We start from the raw sequence: 21732 nt of genomic DNA on the forward strand, positions 1-21732 counted from the left end.
AATCAATGCATTAATTCACTGATAGGGATTAACTGGGTGGTGAATGAAAAGTAGGTAGGGTATGGCTAGAGGAGGTGAGTCACTGGGAGTGTACCTCTGGGACATATATTTTTGTCTCTGGAGAATGGAGCTCTCTCCCTCTGCTTCCTGGTGCCATGTCCCCAGCTGCTCCTCTCTGTCATACATCATGATGTTCTCTGCCTTATCTCAGGCATCAAGGAATGGAATCTGCCAACTTTGCACTAAGACCTCTGAATCCATGAGCTCCCAAATAAATGTTTCCACCTCTAATTATTCTTGTCAGGCATTGTTGGTCACAGCAGCAAAAAAAAAAGTTGATTGAAACAGTGCTTTATAATTACACATAACAGTGGGATTCACTGTGACATATTCATATATGCATATGATCCTATCAATCCCATTCTCCAGTACCTCCTCTGTTCTCCAGTCCTCCCCCGCATCTCTTCTTCCTACTCTACTGGTCTCTCACATATTATTATTTTTTAATTAGGACATAATAATTATATATAAAGTGGGATTCACTGTGGTAGATTCATACATGGACATAGCAAAATTCAGTTGATTTTGTTACTCAGTACTGCCTCGTTTTCTACCTCTAGTCCTCTTCCTCAACTTTATTGGTCTCTCTCCTATTTTCATGATCTCTTTTTTTTCTTCTTCTTTTTTCTCTCTAGCTTCCACATATAAGAAAACATTTGACCCTTGATTTTCTGCATATGGCTTATTTCACTTGGCTTGATGTTCTCTAGCTCTATCTATTTTCTAGCAAATGCCGCACTTGCATTACTCTTTATGGTTGAGTAAAACTCCATTGTGTATATATACCACATTTTCTTTACCCATTTGTCTGTTGATGGACACCTAGACTGATTCCATAAATTAAATATTGGGAATCTCATACTGGTAATTACCCTAGCCAAAAAAAAAAAAAAATCTGGAGCTTATAAGCCCTGCTGTTTCTTAGTGCTGAGATCTTTGCCAATAGAAAGGACCTGAGTTTTGGGGTAGATAACAAATTAATGTATCCTTGGTGGAATAGTCCCCATTCTGGGAGGATGCCACTCTCAAAACCTAAGGTCTCTATCTTTCCTCTCCGGACAGCAGCTTTATAATCTTGACATCAACCTTTAAATCTCAGCTCCCGGGCTGGGGATGTGGCTCAAGCAGTAGCGTGCTCTCCTGGCATGCATGCGGCCCGGGTTCGATCCTCAGCACCACATACAAACAAAGATGTGGTGTCCGCCAAAAACTAAAAAATAAATATTAAAATTCTCTCTCTTTCTCTCTCAAAAAAAAAATATATTAAAAAAAATCTCAGCTTCCTCTGGGAGAGGCAGCCTCCTTGCAAATGTGTGTTAAGATTGCATCAATAACAGAATCTTTGGGTCTCCAGAATTGCAGGTTGTGCTTGTCAGAGCCCTAAGGAGGGTGATGAGGAAAATAGATATGACAGTAGGGTTGCAGAGAAGGAAGGGGGTTAGAAGTGTAGCAAAGAACTCACCCTCATCCTAACTCCTCTATAGCAGTAAGAAACACAACCCAAATTAGTAATTCCATCAAATGCTTTTTTACTTGGATAGATGACCTAAACTACTAAATATGGCCAATTACATACAATGTATAACATTTATATGTGATATTTGAGCATATATAGAAAAGTCTATAAAATGTATGTTAAACTATTATTGATTTGCATTAGATACTTAGAGGATACTTATACTATTTATTTTATTCACTTTGTTCTGAAATATATACAATCAACTTGCATATTTTATTACTAAAAAATATAATTTCAAAGTGTTTCTTCTTGGTGGGGTTTGGTGGGGGGTGGTTAAGGAAAAAGAAAATAAATTACAGATGTAGCCAATATTCCATGGAAAGACACAAAAATTTGGAGCTGATAGACCTGGATGAAAATCCCAGCACATGGGAGGTTCAAGACATTCTGTCTTCTCTGTGTGTTAAATGCAGAAATGATACCATGACTTAAAAATTTAAAAAATTGATTTAGTCTTTTTTCCTTATATCCAAAGAGATTCTACTAAAGAACAAACGTTCAAGAAACATTTATATAATGAAAGTTCTTAGGAATAAACTTGGTAAAGTGTCTGGCCTTATTTGGGAGCATCCAGTAGGTGCTTTCTAAGGGCAGAGGCTATTATTACCACCACCATCATCATTATCAACCTCGAATTCAGAGTCATCACAGTGTGCCTTGGACTCTTATCCGCAAATCCTTTCTCAGTAGTTCTAGGAAGATTTTATTAGGGTTTGTGTTATTTTCTTCTATGGCCCCCAGGCTCCTGGACCTCATGGCATCCTGGAAAATATAAGAACCTGGTTCCAAATTCAGATTTCTCTCTTGCTCACTTTATGACCTTACCAAGCAATCTAATGTCTCTGAGCCTCAGTGTTGTCACACAAAATTGTGAGCAATAAGATCCATCATACAGAGGTGCTGAAAAGATTAACTCAGAGAACATACAAAAGTATCTAGCAATATACCAGGCAAGAAATATGGATTCAGTAAATGTTAGTTTTGTTCCACAGGGATAATTTAGAAATGCATCATTAAACTACAAAATTAATGAATAGCTGAACTGTGCTTCAATGCATTGGGATTTCTTTTAAAATGCCTAGTACAACAGGAATTTTCACTACTAGCATAAAAGAAAGAAACAAAACTGTTTGTTTGACTTTGGTTTCATGTAATGGTCACAGAAGCATCCCCAAAGTGACCCTTTTTTCTGAAGCTTTTTATCTCTTTACTGTGAAGAAACTGACTTATGATTTTTTTTCCTTTCTTTCCTCCTCCTCTTTTCTTCCCCCCCCCCCCCCACCACAACTACCTAGAGAAATTCTGAGAAGAATGTCTAAAAGTGAAACATGGCAAGAAAAATAATGCTGGGTTAATGTTTTCCTTTATCACAGAAGTTTGCCTTCTCCTTCAGGGATTCTCAGTATAAATGTATTGTTCTTCCCCTTTCTGGGAAAAAAAAAGGTGGTAGTGCAGAAAAACAAAAGGAACTTGAGAGACTGGCAACGGGGAAAGTCTGTTTTCCTCCCCCTTCATCACCGATCATGACTCCTAGTCCAGGTTCTCTGAAGCTCGGTTGAGTATGAGATTCCAAAGAAAAGGGTAATAAAATCAAAGGGAAGCACAGAAACTTGAAAATGTGCTATTCCGACTTAAATGTTTTTTTTTTAAAAAAAAACATATCCTTTCATTTCTGTTGAATTTTTTCTCCAAACTCAACTGTAGTTGACTGAAAAGTTCTCCCCCCGCAAACACACACCAAATTATTTTCACCAGAAATCTCAGTCTGAGCCTATATTTGGAATAGGTTCTTTGCAGTTATTATCATGACTCCATTCTGGATTAGAGTGGTATCTAAATCCAACGACCAGTATCCTAATAAGAAGAAGAGACACATAGAGCCAGAAGGGGCAAGAACGACTTCACTCCCAGGACCTTTGGAGACAGCCCAGATCACTGACTCCCTGATGTGGGATTCTGGACTTACAAAATTGTGTGAGAAAGTTTCTGTTGTTTTTAAGCTCCTTACTATGTGGCAACCTGTTACAGCAGCCCTAGGAAACCAACAATCAAACTTACGTGTAATTTTTATACCATAAGGTATTGAGCTGGCAGTGGAGGGATTAAGTTCCATGCCCTTGACTGTTTCCTAGAAAAGAGACCCTAACAGATAAAGGGAAAAGGGGACAGGATATTTGAAGAATTAGGGTTTTAGAGATACATACAACACCAACATGAAGTAGGCATAAGATTCTGTTAAGTCTCTTACTTCTGAGCCGTAATATCCTTCTCATTAAACCAAAGAAAAAGAAGATAGAATTACAGGGAAACACAGAAACCTGAAAAGTGTTATTCCTATGACCATGATTTTTAACACATCCCTTCAATTCTATTCAATTCATCTTCCATACCCAATTGTAGTTACTTGAATAGTAACTACTATTGCTACTGCCTATCTTGTTGAGGAGTTAGAGCATGAGGAAAAATACAATCTGAGAAGTTGACACAGAGCCCAATTCTGCGTATATGCTTAATAATTGTCATTTTTTTCTTTGCATTTTTCTCTTTTTAACTAGCTAAGCTCAGACTACAAGAACTAGAAAACTGGAAAAGATATGCCTAGCTGACCACCAAAGACAAGACCACTCAGGAAACATAAATGCAGCTATTTATTGAGGTTGAAAGAAACTTAAAAGAATCATCTCTGCTGCCTCAGCATTCTTACAAGCTTTTCTGGAAATCTGGTTTTTTGTTTTGTTTTGTTTTTGTTTTTGTCTTTGTTTTTGTTTTTGCTCGTTTAGTATCCAAGCATCAGTTTGAAATGTGTATTTTTTTAAAAAGTTCAGGGGCTGGGGTACAGTTGAATGCTATTAGCATGTGTAAGGCCTTAGAATCTCTGGTTTTGATTCCAGGCTACTAGAAAAAAGGAAGAAAAAAAAACAGAAGAAGAGGAGGCGGTGAAGTAGGGAGAGGTGAGGGAGGAAAGAGAAGAGAGGAGAGGAAGAGAGGAGGAGGGGAGGGGAAAGAAGAGAAGAAGAGGGAAGGAGAAAGGTGAAGGGAAGGAAGGGGAGGGAAGTCAAATCAAGTGCCCGGAGTACAGACAGGCACTAGCTAGTCTCAGCCATGTGGCCTGGGCAGGGTCAGGGGACATGACATGACTCCTTCTTCTTAACTACTCCTAAGTCGTTGCCATGTTTCTTGGTTACTGGCAGAATCCACCTACAAAGCTGGATAGAGGCCCAGTGGATATAACATAAATGTGCTAGGATGGTTTGTGATTAATTTCCTCCAAGAATGAAGAAGGAGAAAGAGGAGGAGGAGGAGGAGGAGGAGGAAGAAAAATACAGCTTGACCCGAGAACTTTGTGGCCTTCTCTGTTCCCTTGAGTGGCTTATTTTCCCTCCAGGCAAGACATGTGAAAAAAAACAGATAAAAACCTGACTTTTACACTGAATTAGGCCCAGGAAATACAATGGCAAAGAGAAACACGGACCCTACCCTCATAGATCCTATAATCTAGAGACAAAAAGCAGTCATTCTAGTCCCAGATGGTAAATGCTAGGACAGGAGGTAAGGAGGAGGCCTTAATGATACCCAGCAGGAGAGCACAATTCAGGCAAGGTGTTAGACTTTCTGGAGGAAGCGACATTTAATGAAAGGATTAAATGGCAGTTAGCCAAGCAGACTGAGGTAGGGGTTACACTTTGAAGAGAAAGAGTGAGTCTTTTTTTCTTTTTTTTTTTTTTTCTGAGAAACACGAATAGGCTTTATTAGAATTCTCAACAGAAAGAGTTTGGAAGAGTGAGTCTTGACCGCAAGGCGACAGATCTATGAAAACCTGGGATCAAAATGCAAAACATTTTTATGATAGGGTAAATTTTATGATAGGGTAAATGATTCCCTGCTTATACTATAACGTGAGCACCACAAGCCAATGTTGCCTTTCAAAAAAAAAAAAAAAATTACACAGCCAGATAGAAGCCTGATGCACCTGTCTCTCCACTGGCGACTAAACAGCTGGTGTTCACAGGTAGTCACAAATATCATTTTCTTCTCTGTGTGTGGCATATTTCCCCAAAAAAATGGTTACAACTGGATCTCCTATCCCACAGGCCCAATTCAGTTACTCTCCCTTTGAATCTTAACTGATTTTAGAAAGTTGTAACCAACAGAATTCAGCAGAAGCCATGCTACTTCCAAGGCTGGGGAGAAGTCTGGCAGCTCTTGGAATGCTCACTCCATGGATGCTTCCACTTAAGACATCACATCTCAGAACCCAGCCAGCAGGCTGTAAAAAGCCCGATACAGGGAAGGGCTCCTGGGCATGCTCCAGTTGATACTTCCAGCTGAGTCCAGCCTTCAGGGAGTACTAAAGGCACCAGACATGTGAGGAAAGAAGCGTTCAGGTGATTTCATTTCCCAGCTGTTAAGAGTCCCCTCCACCCTAGAAATCCTCCCAGCAGAAGGCTGGATACGAAAGAGATAGAAGCCAACCCTTCTGGGCCCAGTCTGGATTTAGGAGCATAGTGAAATGGTGGTTGTTTTACACCACTGAGTTTGAGGTGGATATTAACACAGCAATAGATAACCAGGACAGCATCCCTAATCTGAGCCCAGGGCATGATGTGAAATGGAAGCTCTGTGAAGTTTTGTGGAACTGGAATGGAAAGGAGAATTAAAGCACTTGGAAAATGCTAAGCAGTCTCCTATTTCCAAAGGGAGGCATATTAAAGATGACTCTCTGTCACTTGCCTCCCAAGGCTTTCCTCAGAGGTCATACGTTGTCATGTAACATAAGTAGACCCCAAAATAAACCCAAAGGCAGGGCAATTTTGTAACAATCAAAATATATTGTCATTGCATATACTGATAGCACTACCCAACCGTCACCAAATTCTACATCCTGTAACTCTGGCTGATGCTATTTGACAATCTATTGATGTAGGAGGAAGTAGAAAATCCATAGCAAGGAAGTCAAAGGGTTTGAATGGTTGTTTTTCCTTGTTTGTTTGCTGGTTAAGTTACAGGAGCCCAGAAGCATAGGAGATGAGGTTGTACCTTCCTTAAAACTGGGAAAGTGCAGTAAATAGAAATCTGAGCTGCCGACACACACCATGTTGGGTTAAAATCTCAGCTCAGCTATTTCATGGCTCTGTGAACTTTGATGTTGCCCTTCATGCTTTTCTCTTTTTTTAAAAAAGACTGGCATAGGATTAAGTGAGATAACAGGTCTGTGAAGTTTTCAAATATTTGACGTTTACCTCCTAAATACTTGCATAGTTCTAAGCAGAGATTTAAAAAAAGAGGGGGGGGGGGAGTGGTAAACAAATGAAATGAATCCTCTGCTATCATGGAGCTCACATTCTAGCAAGAGAAACAACAATAAATTAATATGCAAAGTAATGTGTAATTTAAGGTAGTGTTAATTAATTTGAAGAAAAATAAGGCAGAGCAAGGTGATGGAGAGCGATAATGTGCTAAATTAAATAGGGAGATCTGGGAAGGCCTCTCTGAGGACACTTAAATCAAGACCTGGATGAGAGAAAGGAATAAACTCCATCTATCTGGGGGAAGAGCAGATTAGGCAGAGAGAATTCCAAGAAAAAGGATAGAAGTGGAGGGAAAAAAAAGACCAGGGAGGCCCAGGTGGAAGAAGCAAAGTAAGAAAATCAGACTATGGTGGAAAATCACCACTAGCCAAAAACAGAGTCAAATGGGTCCTCTTAAGCCATGTGGACTGTGTTCCAAATGTGGGGAAAGCAATTGGTGGGCTTCCCATCACTCTCTACAGGAACTGCTTGGCACAGTAGTGCCTATATATTATAGCATGTGCTCAGCAAGGGCTGGGTTGCCACATTTTTAAGGAGTAATGTCAAGGAAAAATAGAAGAAACACATCCCTCACCGGCAACACTGAGTTCGACCTCTGCTTACAGAGTAAGCAATGAGGTCAGAGAGTGAATGATCTACAGGCTCTAAGTGGGGCTGATGTTTCAAGTTATATGCACGATATGTGGAAACTAGAAATAATGGAGCTCAAAGAAATGTCAGGCAATCTACTCTCACTCAAACTAAGTGACTGCATTCTCCAAAAAGATCCAATGTAGAAGGGAGTAGACCTTGTGCAGGAAAATATTATGATTTGCTTATGACCAAGTTACTGCATAAATGGTGAGGTTGTGGAGGCTGTGACTAGGTCTGGATTCTATCCTTGAATCAAGATCTAGAACTACTCTGCCCAGTGGGGCAGCTACTAACCACATTTGGCAATAGAGTCTTTCAACTATAGCAAGCTTGCACTGAGATATGCTATAAATGTAAAATACACGCTGGATTTCAAAGACATAGCTCCACAAAGAGGAATGTGAAATATCTCATTAATAATTTTATATTGGTTACATATTGGAATAACATTTTGGATATACTGCATTCAGTAAAAAAAGTATTTTAAAATTTTATTTTATCTGTTTCTTTTTACTTTTCTTAATGAGGCTACTAAAAGTTTTAAATCATCTATGTGGCTAACATTACACATTTATTTTACTCTAACAGAGCAAGTGCTAAGTAAATGTGAACAGTAAGGAAATGAAGGAAAGAAATGTATCTAAAGAGATTTTTGCATTCTTAACCAGGAGTGGTAGATGAGGTTTATCTTGAAAGTCAGGTCTGATTGTCCTGCAGTGGTTGCCTAGAGAACTGTATTAGAAAACATTCTAGACCCAATATGAGCTCGGGGGTGGGGGGGAGCAGGGGACACTGCTAGGGTTAACATTTGCCATGGATACCAGAGGAGAAGTGACCCATGACCCATATATATGTATGGATTATTCTCTAGTCACCTACTGTGAACAGGCATTACTTCTCCATAGCAGAATTTGTTCCATGGGATGGTGGCCACCAGCCCTCTGAGACTTGCTTGTTCCTCAGTGGTCAATGTCTGAATTCCTAGATTACTAGTTGTGCCAAGCACCTTTTGGATATATCAGCACAGTGTACCCTCAATCCCTTTTATCACCTTAGAAAGTTAGTCTAGCTTAGCAGTTCTCAAGCTTTGGCATGTACCAGAATTATATGGAGGGCTTATCAACACACAGGATGCTGTGGCCTATGTCTAAAGAAGTTTCTGATTCAGTAGGTCTTACACAAAGCCCGAGGATTTCCAATAAGTTCCCAAGTGATGCTGAAGTTGTGGTTAAGGAACCATGCTTAAGAAACCCTAGTATGGACCAGCTGCTTGATCTTCTAGGCCACATACTAAATCATCTGGAAAACTCTTAAAAATCACCCAAAGCCCAACCCTAGGTGAGATCAGACCAACTGAATCAGAATCTCTGTAGCAGGGTCCAAATATAGTTATTTTTAAAACATCTTCAGGACTGAAGTAAGGGTTTAGAACCACTAGGCTACCAACTCCTTCTGTTTAACATTTCTTTATAGTTGTTCCAAAGGATTAAACTGGGAAAAATTAGCCAAGCCCAGTCCAACCAAGGAACTAGCCTTTATCAATTCATTGAGAACACAAGTAATCTCTGGGCTGAGATAAAGCCTAGGGAGGGATGGTTGAGTGTCAGGGTGGGAGCCTGGGAGACTGAAGGTGACAAAGCAGGTTTGGCAATGGGAGATAAGAGTCCCTAGAAATATTATCCAGGAACTGACATCATGAAAATTCATGAGTCTGTCCTTTAAATATATTTTAATAGTGATTAAAGGTCAATATATTTAGTCCCTGTCACTTGCATCATAGCTGGAGTATCTTCCAATGTGAAGGACACTGATTATTGGAACCATCTTCTAAGAGGAATGAAGTTGATGGACTGGAAATGATCTAGATCTGTGAGGCTTTCCAAAGAAGAAACCCAGTGCAGCCATCATTTAATCCTGTAGAATCTACAAAGCTAAAACTTTCCTATAAAATCTACAAAGCTAAAACTTTCAAGGATAAACATCCTGAGATATTTTCCCCCTCCACAAAAGTAGGACAAATCCTATGAATCTAAAATCTGATATTGACTTCTTCTTTTGCAGTGCCCAAAGTAAAACCTGCAGACAGTCTATAAAATCTTTCCTTTATCCTTGTCACTCAAAAAAGAAAAAAAAAGTTTAAAAAATATCAAATTAAATGACTTCTTATCGGTGAAATTTTCTGGTGTTTGGTAACTTTGCAGAAATACAACTCAAAACCTCCCTGGTCACAAATTTCTCATAACACTTCCACATTAGATTTATTTATAGAATTTTTTTTACATCTAAAAGATGCTTTTCCCTCCTTTAAATTGCTTCTTTACTGCCTGGTGACTGTGATAAAGATGCTGACTGGCTCTAAATTACAAACAGGTTTTCAATTATTTATCGATCTTATTTTTCAGGATATCTGTAACAAGATACCTCTTTTTATGCTATTTCTTCTGTATGATCTACATCCACACCCAGAGCTCATCCAGTTCTTCAAAAGCTACCCAGTTTCTGCTCATTTTCTATATACTTTTAGGAGATCCTTTTATTCTTTATTTCTGATTGATTTGAGTTTTTCCAATCTGTCCAAGGATTTCAAATTTAAGTTTCTCTGTCCTGTTTCAGCCGCTTGAAAGAAAACCTACATTTGGATAAGGTAAATCATTTTTTGAAACATTAAAAATTACCCCATTTATCCAATCAAAATTTTGGATCTTGACATATTAGCTGTCAAATATCCAGACCCTCCAAACACCTGCCATATTTATATTTAAAAGAAATGACAAGAAATAAACTGTCAGAGTATCTACTAGTGTTCCATTCATTTAACCATTTAAATATTATAAATGGTTATCAGTTCTCAGTGATAAATGACTGACAAGTAATGTTTGGAATTCCTACAGAATCTTTCATCATTCAAGACTCCATTCAAGTCACTTGCTATAGTTTAGATCTCAAAGGCACATGTGTTAAAGGGTTGGTCCCCAACTTGGTGCTATTAGGAGGTAGTGTTTTAGAAGTTTCTCAAATTTGCAGGCTAAAAATCCATAGACTGTGCAGCTTTCCTGTGTTGATGTGACCCAAGTGAGGCTCAATGCCTGCTTCCTGGAACCTTCCTCTTTTCTCTTGACAATGGAAAACAGATGAGTACATTTAGTGGTAAGTTTTCCCCAATAGGAAGTTGAAACATCTCTAAAGCTTGATCTGATGCAACCTCATTCACAAGGCCATTTGCTTATGCAGAAAAGTGTGGCCATTCCCCCATCTTAGGCATTCAGTTTAGTTTAACTTTCTCCTAACTCCAGCATACAATTTAAATAAAGCTGTACGTCATAAAATCTCCACAGGAAACACCGATTTGAAAAATCTGTCACTACAACATGTGCCCTTTAACTGCGCCTCTGAATCAACTGAAAACTAAGAACATAAAAATAATACATCTACAACAGTACATATTGCCATATGTTTTCGAAAATGGAAATACTGATAAGCAATTATCATAGTCTAACGTTCACTTTCCTTTTCATACATTACATATGCGCACACAAACCCTTGATGGGCTCCTGACCTCATTTAAAGAAATACTTTAAAAAAACAAGCTAGAGCTGGGCATGGTGGCACACACCTGGAATCCCAGTAGCTTGGGAGGCTGAGGCAAGAGGATCGTGAGTTCAAAGCCAGCCTCAGTGAAAGTGAGGTGCTAAGCAACTCATTGAGACCCTGTCTATAAATAAAATGCAAAATAGGGCTGGGGATGTGGCTCAGTGGTGAAGTGCCCCTGAGTTCAATTCACCAGTACCTGCTCCCCCCGCCAATAAAAACAAGCTAGATATATGTCTTCGTTTTATTTGCCTAAATTTATCTATTCAAATGTATATTCAATCAAAATTCAGGATAAATATTTGTGAAATTATAATTATTTGCATACAATGTGAGAATTTTGCTACCCCACTCACTGAAAATAACACACCTTTAGAAATACTCAAAATGTATTAGGTGAGGTTTGATACTTATATCCTGACCAAATTACTGATTTTTCTAATTCATTCTGAAGTGAATTTAAAAAATATTGTAGTTATATTCAGACATTATCAACAAATGTTGCAATTAAAAGACATACTTCTGGGATTTGAAAAAGAGAGTCATAATTATTACTATATAAATAGGTAATTAAAATTCTATAAAATACTCTTAAGAACATATTACCTAGTACCAGGTATTAGAATACTACCTATTATATCAACACTATTTTCTGTAATCAAATGATAGTTCAAGAGTTATATTTCTCTTTTTTCATACCTCCTTGATTCTTTATCTAATAAATACATTTGAAATATATAAGCTAAATTATAAAAAGAAGTTACATTTGATTCAAACTTTAGTTAAAACATAAGTTTAAAGCAATTTCATTTGCTTCTTCTTCCATCAATTCTATAAGGAATTCAGGAAGTTACTTGCTATAGTTGACCCCTGGAACCATGAACACATGAACCCAAAGGTTCATGTGTCGAAGGGCTGGTCTCCACCATTGCTAATTGGAGGAAGCATATTAGAAATTTCCAAAGATTTTTAAGGCTAAAGGTCCACAGACCATGAAGCTTTCCTGTGCTGACCCAGATGAGGGTCAGTTCCTGTATCCTGGAAATAAAATAAGTCCTAAACGCCAAGTGGACAACAGAACCTGTGTCTTGGTGTCTAAGGCCTCTCTCATGCTGTTGGATATGTGTGTACACAACCGTATTCCCTATTTACACCCTTTCTTTTTTCAATATTTTTTGGTGCCTTATAGTTTTACATAATGGTGGGATTTGTTGTCACATATTTCTATACACACATAATATAACAATATAATCTGCCTAATAACATTCCTCAGTATTTCCCCTTTCCATACCCTCATACCTTCTCCTGGTTCCTTTCCTCTACTGATTTCCCTTCAATTTTCATCAGATCCCCTGACACAAATCTTTCTTTTCCATTGTACTCTATAGCTTTCTAGAGGAAACCTGAGACTCTTGAACTTCCGAGTTTGGCTTGTTTCACTTAACATAATGGTCTCAAGTTCTACCCATTTTCACTTAACATAATGGTCTCAATTCTACCTATTTTCCTGCAAATGACATAATAGCTGAATCCCATCTTGTGTGTGTGTGTGTGTGTTTGTGTGTGTGTGTGCAAGCCACATTTTCTTTATCTGTTCATCTCTATATCTTTTCTTTAAGCTATATGAACTTGTTGCTGAGTAGAACTTATCTTGAGCTTGAATTGACAATAACAACTGGAAATCCAGGCCTGTAGTACTGTTCATCCAATGACCAAGAGTTTTTCCATAACCTACATAGGAGTTATGACTTATACCAGGACTTCAATTTCAATACTGTGAAATATGACAAATATCTGTATTAATCTCAAATAACAATAGAACATCTTTGTTTTATTTTTATATACTCTGCAGTTTATCATTTAGCAAGGATTAAAAATTAAAATAAATCTATAACCCAAGTAATGTTCAGTTCTAATTGTGTGAGAAACAAGCAACAGAGTAAAGAAATTACAGAAGACTGAAAGATTTCAAGGAATCTGCATTTACTAACCTTAAGAAAGGTGATGCAAATAAATGATGATAGCCCGACTAGCCTAGTAGACATTGGTACTATTGCACAGAATAACAATTACAATTACGTGTGCACATGTCTTGTCTGCAGTATAGGATTTGTTGAGAGCAGGGTGTATATCTTTCTGCTTGTTATTTTTAATGCACTACATTTCCAAAGAGAATATACAATGTGTATAACATGAACACAGACAGTATATGTAGAATTCTTAATAGTTGTTGCAACTTAAGAAGTAATTATAAAATAAATAATCCTAGGAATAAGCCATTGGAACACTTGTGTTCCAAATTTTAGAAGCAATTTTATATCATGTTAAAGATACACATAGCAGAAGGAGTCTTAAACCAGTACATTAATTTCAGCATTATCTGTACACATAAAAACTGGTCAAGAGGAAAAAGGATGGGTAAGTTGTGGACTATGCATACAATGATTTACCATACAGTAATTAAAATGAATAAACTAGAGCTACATATGTGAAGCTAGGTAAATCTCAAAAACATTGAGTAAAAAAATAAGCAGTAGTTGCATATGTGAAGTATAACATCATTTTCATAAAAATAAAATCATTTCTAGCAACATAACATATGGACAGTGAGTAACAGTATTAAAAACACATTGAAATGCTCAGTATAAAGAAAAGAATTATTGTCTTGAGGGATGAAATCCAAGAGGGATATATAGGTACTTCAATACTATGTATATTTTTTTCTTAGTGAAGGTTTACTTGGTAACATGTTGAGATTTGATAGGATTCAACAGTAGATACAAGATTGTTTATTATGTTACACTCTAAATTTTTACATATGTTTAAAATACTCCATTAAATATTATTAAAAGGAATATGCCTCTAGTGTCACAACAAGATTATGCAGGAAAGGACCCTGGAATTATTCAAAAGCAGGTGGCTCGTTTCATAGAGCCAGAGGCCCCAGAGCAGGTAAGTGGAATCTGAAACTAAAGCCCAGTTTCTCTAATCTGCGCATCTGTTCTCTATCCAGTGTGTCTGCAGTGTATTACGCTTTGCTTTTATTCCTGGCTCTTTGTAGTGTAGTGAAAATTAGAGACTTTTTTTTTAATTAGAGAGAAAAATTCCAGCTCAATAATCCCTTCACTTTTGGACAAGTGCCTTTGTAGCCTTAAGGGTTATATATTTCAAGACTGTGAGAAAAAGTAAAGGTGAGAGAAAAGAGTCTCAGAGCCATCTGAAAGTCTTTACATGTCCAAGCTGGAAGGAAATTGCCAGCACATAAACCTGCTATGAGCCAAATACACTTGCAGAGTTGTGGATAAAGGGCTGGGGTGCAATTATTCTTAATGGAGATGACAGCCATCTGTCTCACCCCTCAAATGTCAGCCTGCATTTTAACCAGAATTGTTAGAAGTGTCCAAGCCCCAGGCACAGTGACTCAGGAAAAATGCGGTTCATCTCTTTTCCTAATATAATACTGCCTGGAGAAAGAACAAAAGCAAAAAGCATATGCATTTACTCTTAGATTCTCTCTATGGTTTTGCCTCTGCCCTTGATATTCCTCTCTTAAGGAATGGCACCATCTTTCCTTAAATTCCAGAACACAGCGGGTACCAAAAGGAAGGGGAAGGCAGCTAATACTGACATTTCTTCCAGGTGTTCTATAGGTATTTCCTTATTTCAATCTCATGGCCATCATTTGAAGCAGCTATTACTATTCCTGTTATACAGAGAGGGAAGGGGAGTTCCAAAGGTCATTTAGATAACCAAGGTAACACATCTAGTAGAGGCAAGGCATCCACTATAGTCCATATGGTGTTTAAATCACATGCTTCCCAAAGTCCATGTTTGGCATTTGTAATCCGAGCTTCAGTTTTTACTAAATATTGGGTGAATCAGAATAGTCTATCCTGGCCATTCTGTAACTCTGAATGTAGTGACCTTGGAAAGGCATATGCATAGCAATAATATAAACATAGACAACCTGGAGAGAAGGGATCAAAATAGATTCTGTGATATATAAAAATCAGCACCCTTGACTGAGATACTGTATGAAATTTTAAAATTGGTAAAAAAGGGGAAAAGAGAGATTAAAAAGAAAGTATTCATTGCTTAATAGACCAGCCAATTAACCCTTTGAGCTAGGCCAGGCCTTCATGGATGAATTTATCATTCTCACTATTACTTTGATTTTATGCCTCCTGAGCTCAGAAACACCCCAATTCAACTTTATCTCTTTAGCAGTTAGCTTACTATCACCTTTCATCCTTTTCTAACCAGCTACTCTGATAACCAGAAGAAAAACTGATCTTCCCGATTCCAACTTTCAGATATCTTGTCTCTTCTCCATTCATGTTCTCAACGCTTCTTTTCTGTGAAATCATTTACTTTTCTCCCTCAGAGACCAGCTCTAGGCTCCTGTCTGCTGTAAAGTCTTCCCTTGACTAACCCCAGTAGGATCCAGTGATTTAAATTATTTTAGATTTCTCTTGTCTCTTTGGTGCCAAGGTAAGAGAAAATGTGATTTTTTAAAATTGTATTTCTATATTGTGCCTGATATTGTGTCAAATCCTTTATAAGTGTGATTACATGAATCAGACTTAATCCTATCAAGCTAGGTATTATTATTCATTCCTATTTCACTGATGACAAAACTGAAACTCAGAAACATTAAGGTGATTGGACCAAGGCCGTGCATTTGTAAAACCAGAACAGGACAACCAAATTGACATGAATCCAAACCACAAACCAAAGGGTTTCTGCATCCAGAGAACAGATTGGAGATGTATGGAAATGCAGATCTTTCTTTGTTCTTGCCCTCTTTTAATCGGAGCCAAAAACTCTGCTGTTTGTTCAAATCCATCCATTTCTAAAATGTTAATCCTCCCCAGAGCCAGCAAAGTTTGCATTTATGTTCTTCTAACAAATAACATTATGGTTGACCAAAGATATTGGACATAAAACCAAATGCATTATTCTTTCCTTGAAACCAAGCACACTGTGTCAGCCCACAAAACTGCCATCTCTGGTTGTTACGGTTCAATAAAACTTAACAGGACATGAGAATGCCCAGGGTCAAGCAATTAAAATATCCTAAGAGATGGAAAAGGCTGTCTTTTGAAGCACAAACTAACATTAATCAAGACCCTTATATTTACAAAGATAAAGACAGAGAACTGCTGGACTCAGGATCTGTAAGAATACATTGGGATACTGTGAATATATATATATATATATTCACTATCACTGATAGTTGCTACTTTCCGGCCATACAGCAAGCATTCATTTCCTCTTGTGTCGGCATCTGGAGTTCCTTATGGAGAACCCTATGGCCTTCACTAGTGTGTACATTGTGTTAGAATGCTAAATCCTACCTTAGGATCTCAGGCAACAACATACTCAGTAAAGCCATGGAGAAGTCATGTGATATAAGTTCAGCCAATCAGACTACCCCATCCTTCGGCTTTGAACCTTGAGAGACAGCTGGGCCATTCCATCCAACCATTCCTTCTATAAGATCATCGTTTTCTTCCTGTATCCTGGCCACTAGCATTCTCTGTGGTCTCAGTCTCTTTCTACCCAAGTTTCTTCATCCTATCAATCGATTCTATGATCTTCTGATAGCCTTGCAATGAACCCCATTTGTATTAAATTAGTTTCTGATACCTCTTTCCTAAGGAACAGATATACTCATCAAAACTCAGAAAAGGTGTTAAAAAAAAAAAACTCCTTTCACTAGAACAATAGTAAGACAATGCAGATTAAAAACTACAGGGGAGAAATTGATAGATGCCAAACACCATGCTAAGAGCTTTGTATCTATAATCACATCGAAGTCTCACAACAACCCTGTGAGGTAGGAAGTAGGATCTCAATCTCACAGACTTAACCTGAGACTCGGGAAGGTTAAGTAGCTTGCCCAAGCTGAGTGGCAAGAAATGAAGGAGACTGGAAATAAATATAAGTATGTCCCTAATCAAATTATAAAGATTTATAAATTAAAGCAAGTCATAGTTGGATCATTTATTTATAAACTTAGGAGTAGATGTCAAGAAAGGGAACCTTCTATTTTAATGGAATTCCCTCCCCCGCTTTTTTTCCCTTTCTCTCTTTCTTTCTTTCTAATCCACCCCCCATACACCACCCCCACACACACTTATTTTGGATTAGCTTCTGCATCTCCAGGAAAACATTCCACCTTTGACTTTGGGAGACTGGCTTATAGTTTCCAGTTCCACCCATTTATTGGCAAATGCCATAAAGTAATTTCTCTCCTTTATGGCTGAGTAATATTCCATTGTGAACATATACCACCACGTTTTCTTTATCTCTTCGTCTGTTGAAGGACACCTCGATTGGTTCCATAGCTTGGCTATTGTGAATTATGCTCCTATAAACATTCATGTGGTTGTATCACTGCAATTAGTCATCATTAGTTCTTTAGTAGTATGGTATTAGTTCATTTTATTTATATATAACAATAGGATTCATTTTGACCTAACTATAAAAGCATGGAACATACTTTGTTTCAATTTAGTCTCTGGTACTTCCTCTTTCTCTCTCCTCCTCCCCCTACCCCCGTTCATTCCCTTCCTTCTACCTTACTGATTTTTCTGCTATATACTTATAGTTTTTTTTTTAAATTAATATCTCATGGATATACATGAAGGTGAGATTCATACATACTGATTTTAGATCTTTTGGATATATACTGAGGATTGCTATAGCTGGTTCATATGATGGTTCCATTCCTCATTTTTTGAGGAATCTCCATACTGCTTTTCAGTATAGAGTGAATGAAGGGGATCCTTGGGAGGAAGGAGGAATAGGAAAGGGAAGAACAGTGTGATGAACGTGATCAAGCTTTCACATGCATATACATGAACACACCACCGTAAATCTCAACATCAAATATATCCACAAAACATTAATTAAAAAAACAACTATAAATAATTTGCCAAAAGATCAGTAGGGGAGGGGAAGCGGGGGAATGAGGAGGGAGAGGTGGGGAAGTGCTAGGGACTGAACTAGAGCAAATTATATTCCACCATGCTTTTGTGGTTATGTTGACATGTATCTTAATATTGTATATAACTAAAAAGAGTCACCAGAAAAGAAAGGTAATATTCTTTTACAACATGTTTGATTGATTCTATAAATTACAAGCCCTAAGGATGGATAGAAGGATAGACAGATGACTGGACAGATGGACTAAAATATAAGAGAAAATTGGTAGAACTTAAGGTAGGCAATTTTTTTTTTAAATATTTATTTATTTATTTATTTATTTTTAGTACTCGGCAGACACAGCATCTTTGTTGGTATGTGGTGCTGAGGATCGAACCCGGGCGGCACGCGTGCCAGGCAAGAGCGCTACCGCTTGAGCCAATTCTTATATGACTAGCTGTTAATGCTTCACAACAAAGCACTATACCTGAAGCTGCCATTTGAAGACATGACAGAAATAAACACGTGATTCCTTCTGCTTTTCCCCATAAATACAATATGAAAGTACTGCTCATCCTACATGTCTGTCAAATTAAAACCAGAAGAAGCTCAATGATGACTAATAAATTAATTTGAAACAGCTCAAAATTGTTCCAGCTCCTGCTACACTACCTTGGAGAGAGACTGTATTCAGCTCACCAAAGAAGTGTGAGCTTTAATAAGGCAGGCTCATAGATGCGTCTTCACATTAAAAGAAACTTTTCTGACATGACTCTTATCTATAGTGCCTTATATTGAGTACAGACTGTTTTGAATATTATATTTAGAACAGTGAATGAATTCACAAGTCACTTCACTACTAACTTTCCATCTCAACCACTAGATACTGAGGCGGAAGCCTTCATTACTTAGAAAACAGATGATTTCACTTCAAACAAAATTTGCTCATTAATAGGATTGGGGATCTCCATTTTAGTGAAACATATCAGAGATTCAACCATTCCAAAGAGAATGATAGGTGCCTCTTAACAGAGGCATTGACATGCATCCTGTAAAAGTAAGGACTCTTCTCGACAGATTCATTTGAAAAACCACACATAAACACACCAAGGAAAATAAGGAGAGAGCAAAGTATGTTGGGATGCGGGGGGGTGGGGGGGGTGTTGTAAAGACACAAGAGGCAAGGCACCAAAGATAGCAGGAAACGGTTTTATTTGGCTGTAGCCAGGTTCAGAGGGTTTCAGCTTTCGCTATAATCAAGTAATGCCCTGAACCCAAGTTCAGGTAGTTTCAGAACTTTATATTCAGCATGTAAGGGGAGGAGCTCAGAAGTTCACATAAAAGCAGCTTTTTCTTTCATTGTTCTGGGCAAGTTAACCCTTCAAGGACAACACCTGAGAAGGCAGAGCTTTTCCCCTTTCTTTCCTCCCCCTGCCAGCTGTTACCATGGAGCCCAGTTGGTAACTTCTCTTAGAAATGTAGACATCTCTGTGAAGCTCCAGCTCAAGGCCAGAGGCCTTTATAAAAGTTCTGTCTTTTTATTATCACATTTTGCATTTGTAAACACACTTTTACAAATTACTATACTGGATAAATGTTTATGAAAAACTAATAAAGGGGCGTTCAGCAACTGGAGTGCTTATTTCTTTCAGGCCAATGGCCAAGTAAAATAGAGCAATAGGAAAATACAAAGTTTACCTACATTGAACTCTTTTGTAGACACTCTTTTGCTGATAGTCCTAAAATCCATTATGGTGAAGATTTCTGAAGAAGCTTAGTTAAGATTTTCTGTAAACAGGGGGCGGTGCCATTCTGGGGGTGTGGGTGCGGAATACAAGACGTTCATTTCAACCAACCTGTTTGTTTCACCAAAGGGAAAACTGAGACCAGCAAAGTCCAGCTCTTTCCCCAGCTCACACAGCAGCTTCTGGCAAACTTGGGGCCCATGCTCATGCATTCCCGAGTGAGGACCCGCACCTCTGCCTCTCTGTCTCCTGGCCCTTTACTAACCTTCAAAAACCTACTGCCGATCATCATGTAAGAAAACGGATTATTCTTTTTCACCTGTAAGTCTAAGAAAAAAACAACATAGTAACAAAGATGCATGTTTTTATTTCTTTTGTTTCAGGCGAATAGATTTATTTTCTTTTACCTTTCCCTCACCAGTATTTTTGTTGTTCTTGTTCAGAGATGTGACTATTTACAGAAACCTGTTCCAAACCTGAATACAATTACATTATTAAAATGAAAGGATCGCTACTGGGTCAGTGTTGTTCCCACGAGTGGCATCCATTATGCTTTGACAGGTAACATGGGGGATTAGAATGCCGCCATCCAACTGGGAAACGTCTCTGAAATATGAATGAAAACCACAACCTGCTTCTCACAGGCCATGGCCCTGCTGATGGAACGCCATCAAACAGATCCAGATCGATGCCTCCATTTCCTTAATTAATGATCACCTCACCAGGGGAGAAGGGGTAGATATCATTTCAGTCTTTGTAAAACTTTTCTGTAAACACTGGAGCTCTCTTGAGCATTCACAGGGATATAACAAGACTTTATCCTGAAAAGCACGCTCATTTGTAAGCTTCATTTGTTCAGCTAACTCTGTGAATAGATATTCTGAAGCCTATGAAATAATTAGACTCTTTCCTAAAATATTTCTAATACCACTTCAGTAACAACCATTTAGTATGCACCTGCTATGTGTGCTGCATGGGGCTTGCCCATGAAAAAGGTCTAAGTCAGGTTGTGTCTGAAAAAAAATCTCTAATTTTGTCAGATCCTATCAGCATCATCCTAGCAATGATTCTTCAATCCAACAGAATTTGGTTCCAGTTTACAGGTTTTCGAACATTTGCAGAACCATCCTTAGGGCATCTCCAAATACCAAGGCTACCTGACTGACATTGCCACACCCTTAATTATAACTACCAGTCCCTGAAATCTGACTGGCAGAATCTAAATATCCACTTTACCATTTAGTAGCTGTGATGAAGTTAATGGGGAAGTTAGTTCACCTCTGTCTTTGTATTTTCACCTGCTACGCTGGGATAACAGTATTTGCTCCAAAAAAATTGTTTTAAGAATTAAATGAGTCAATCTATGTAAAGTCTTAGAATAACGCCTACCTCATAGAAGCACTATTAAAAATTTAACCACAATTTTTACAGACTGAATTACCCACATTCAGAAACACACATCTCTCTTCTGGTGTACCAGAAAGGAAGAAATGATTAAAATAATTAAGAAGTCTTCTATTCTATTATTTAAATAAAGATATTTGTTGGCTATAATTTTGCTGTGGTCCAGTTTTAAAAGATGGGACACTTAGATTCTGACATTGACAAACACGTATGTTAACAAAGGAACGTGTGTTAACAAAACTAAATGTAGACAGACATTTCTTATCTAAAATAGCATAAAAATCCAAATTTCTGAGCATATAGTTCAGAGACAATAAATAAGAGGCATTATTTCCCAGATGTTTCCTTAAATCCATATGTATTGCTAATGTGACACAGAGAGAATGAGTTTTAATGTCAGAATCAAGTTCTAACTCAGCTACACCATATCCTACCTCAGAAGCAATGACATGTCACCCATTCCTCAGAGCCATGTAGCCACGGCACTTGCAGTCAGCTGCTTTTCTCCTTTCAATAAATAGTCTTTGAACAAATTCACTTGCCT

The 21732-nt window shown here is 37.9% G+C and overlaps 1 protein-coding gene across 2 annotated transcripts in view; it reads right to left on the minus strand.

Moving 5' to 3' along the window:
* Positions 1-21732, minus strand: part of Nell1 (neural EGFL like 1) — an 840108-nt gene that overhangs the window by 359254 nt on the left and 459122 nt on the right. The window lies entirely within an intron of this gene.

The sequence above is a fragment of the Marmota monax genome, unplaced genomic scaffold (assembly GCF_021218885.2).
Source record: "Marmota monax isolate L192 unplaced genomic scaffold, Marmota_monax_Labrador192_F-V1.1 WCK01_AAM20220418_F8-fsc00061, whole genome shotgun sequence".
NCBI classification, from domain to species: domain Eukaryota; kingdom Metazoa; phylum Chordata; class Mammalia; order Rodentia; family Sciuridae; genus Marmota; species Marmota monax.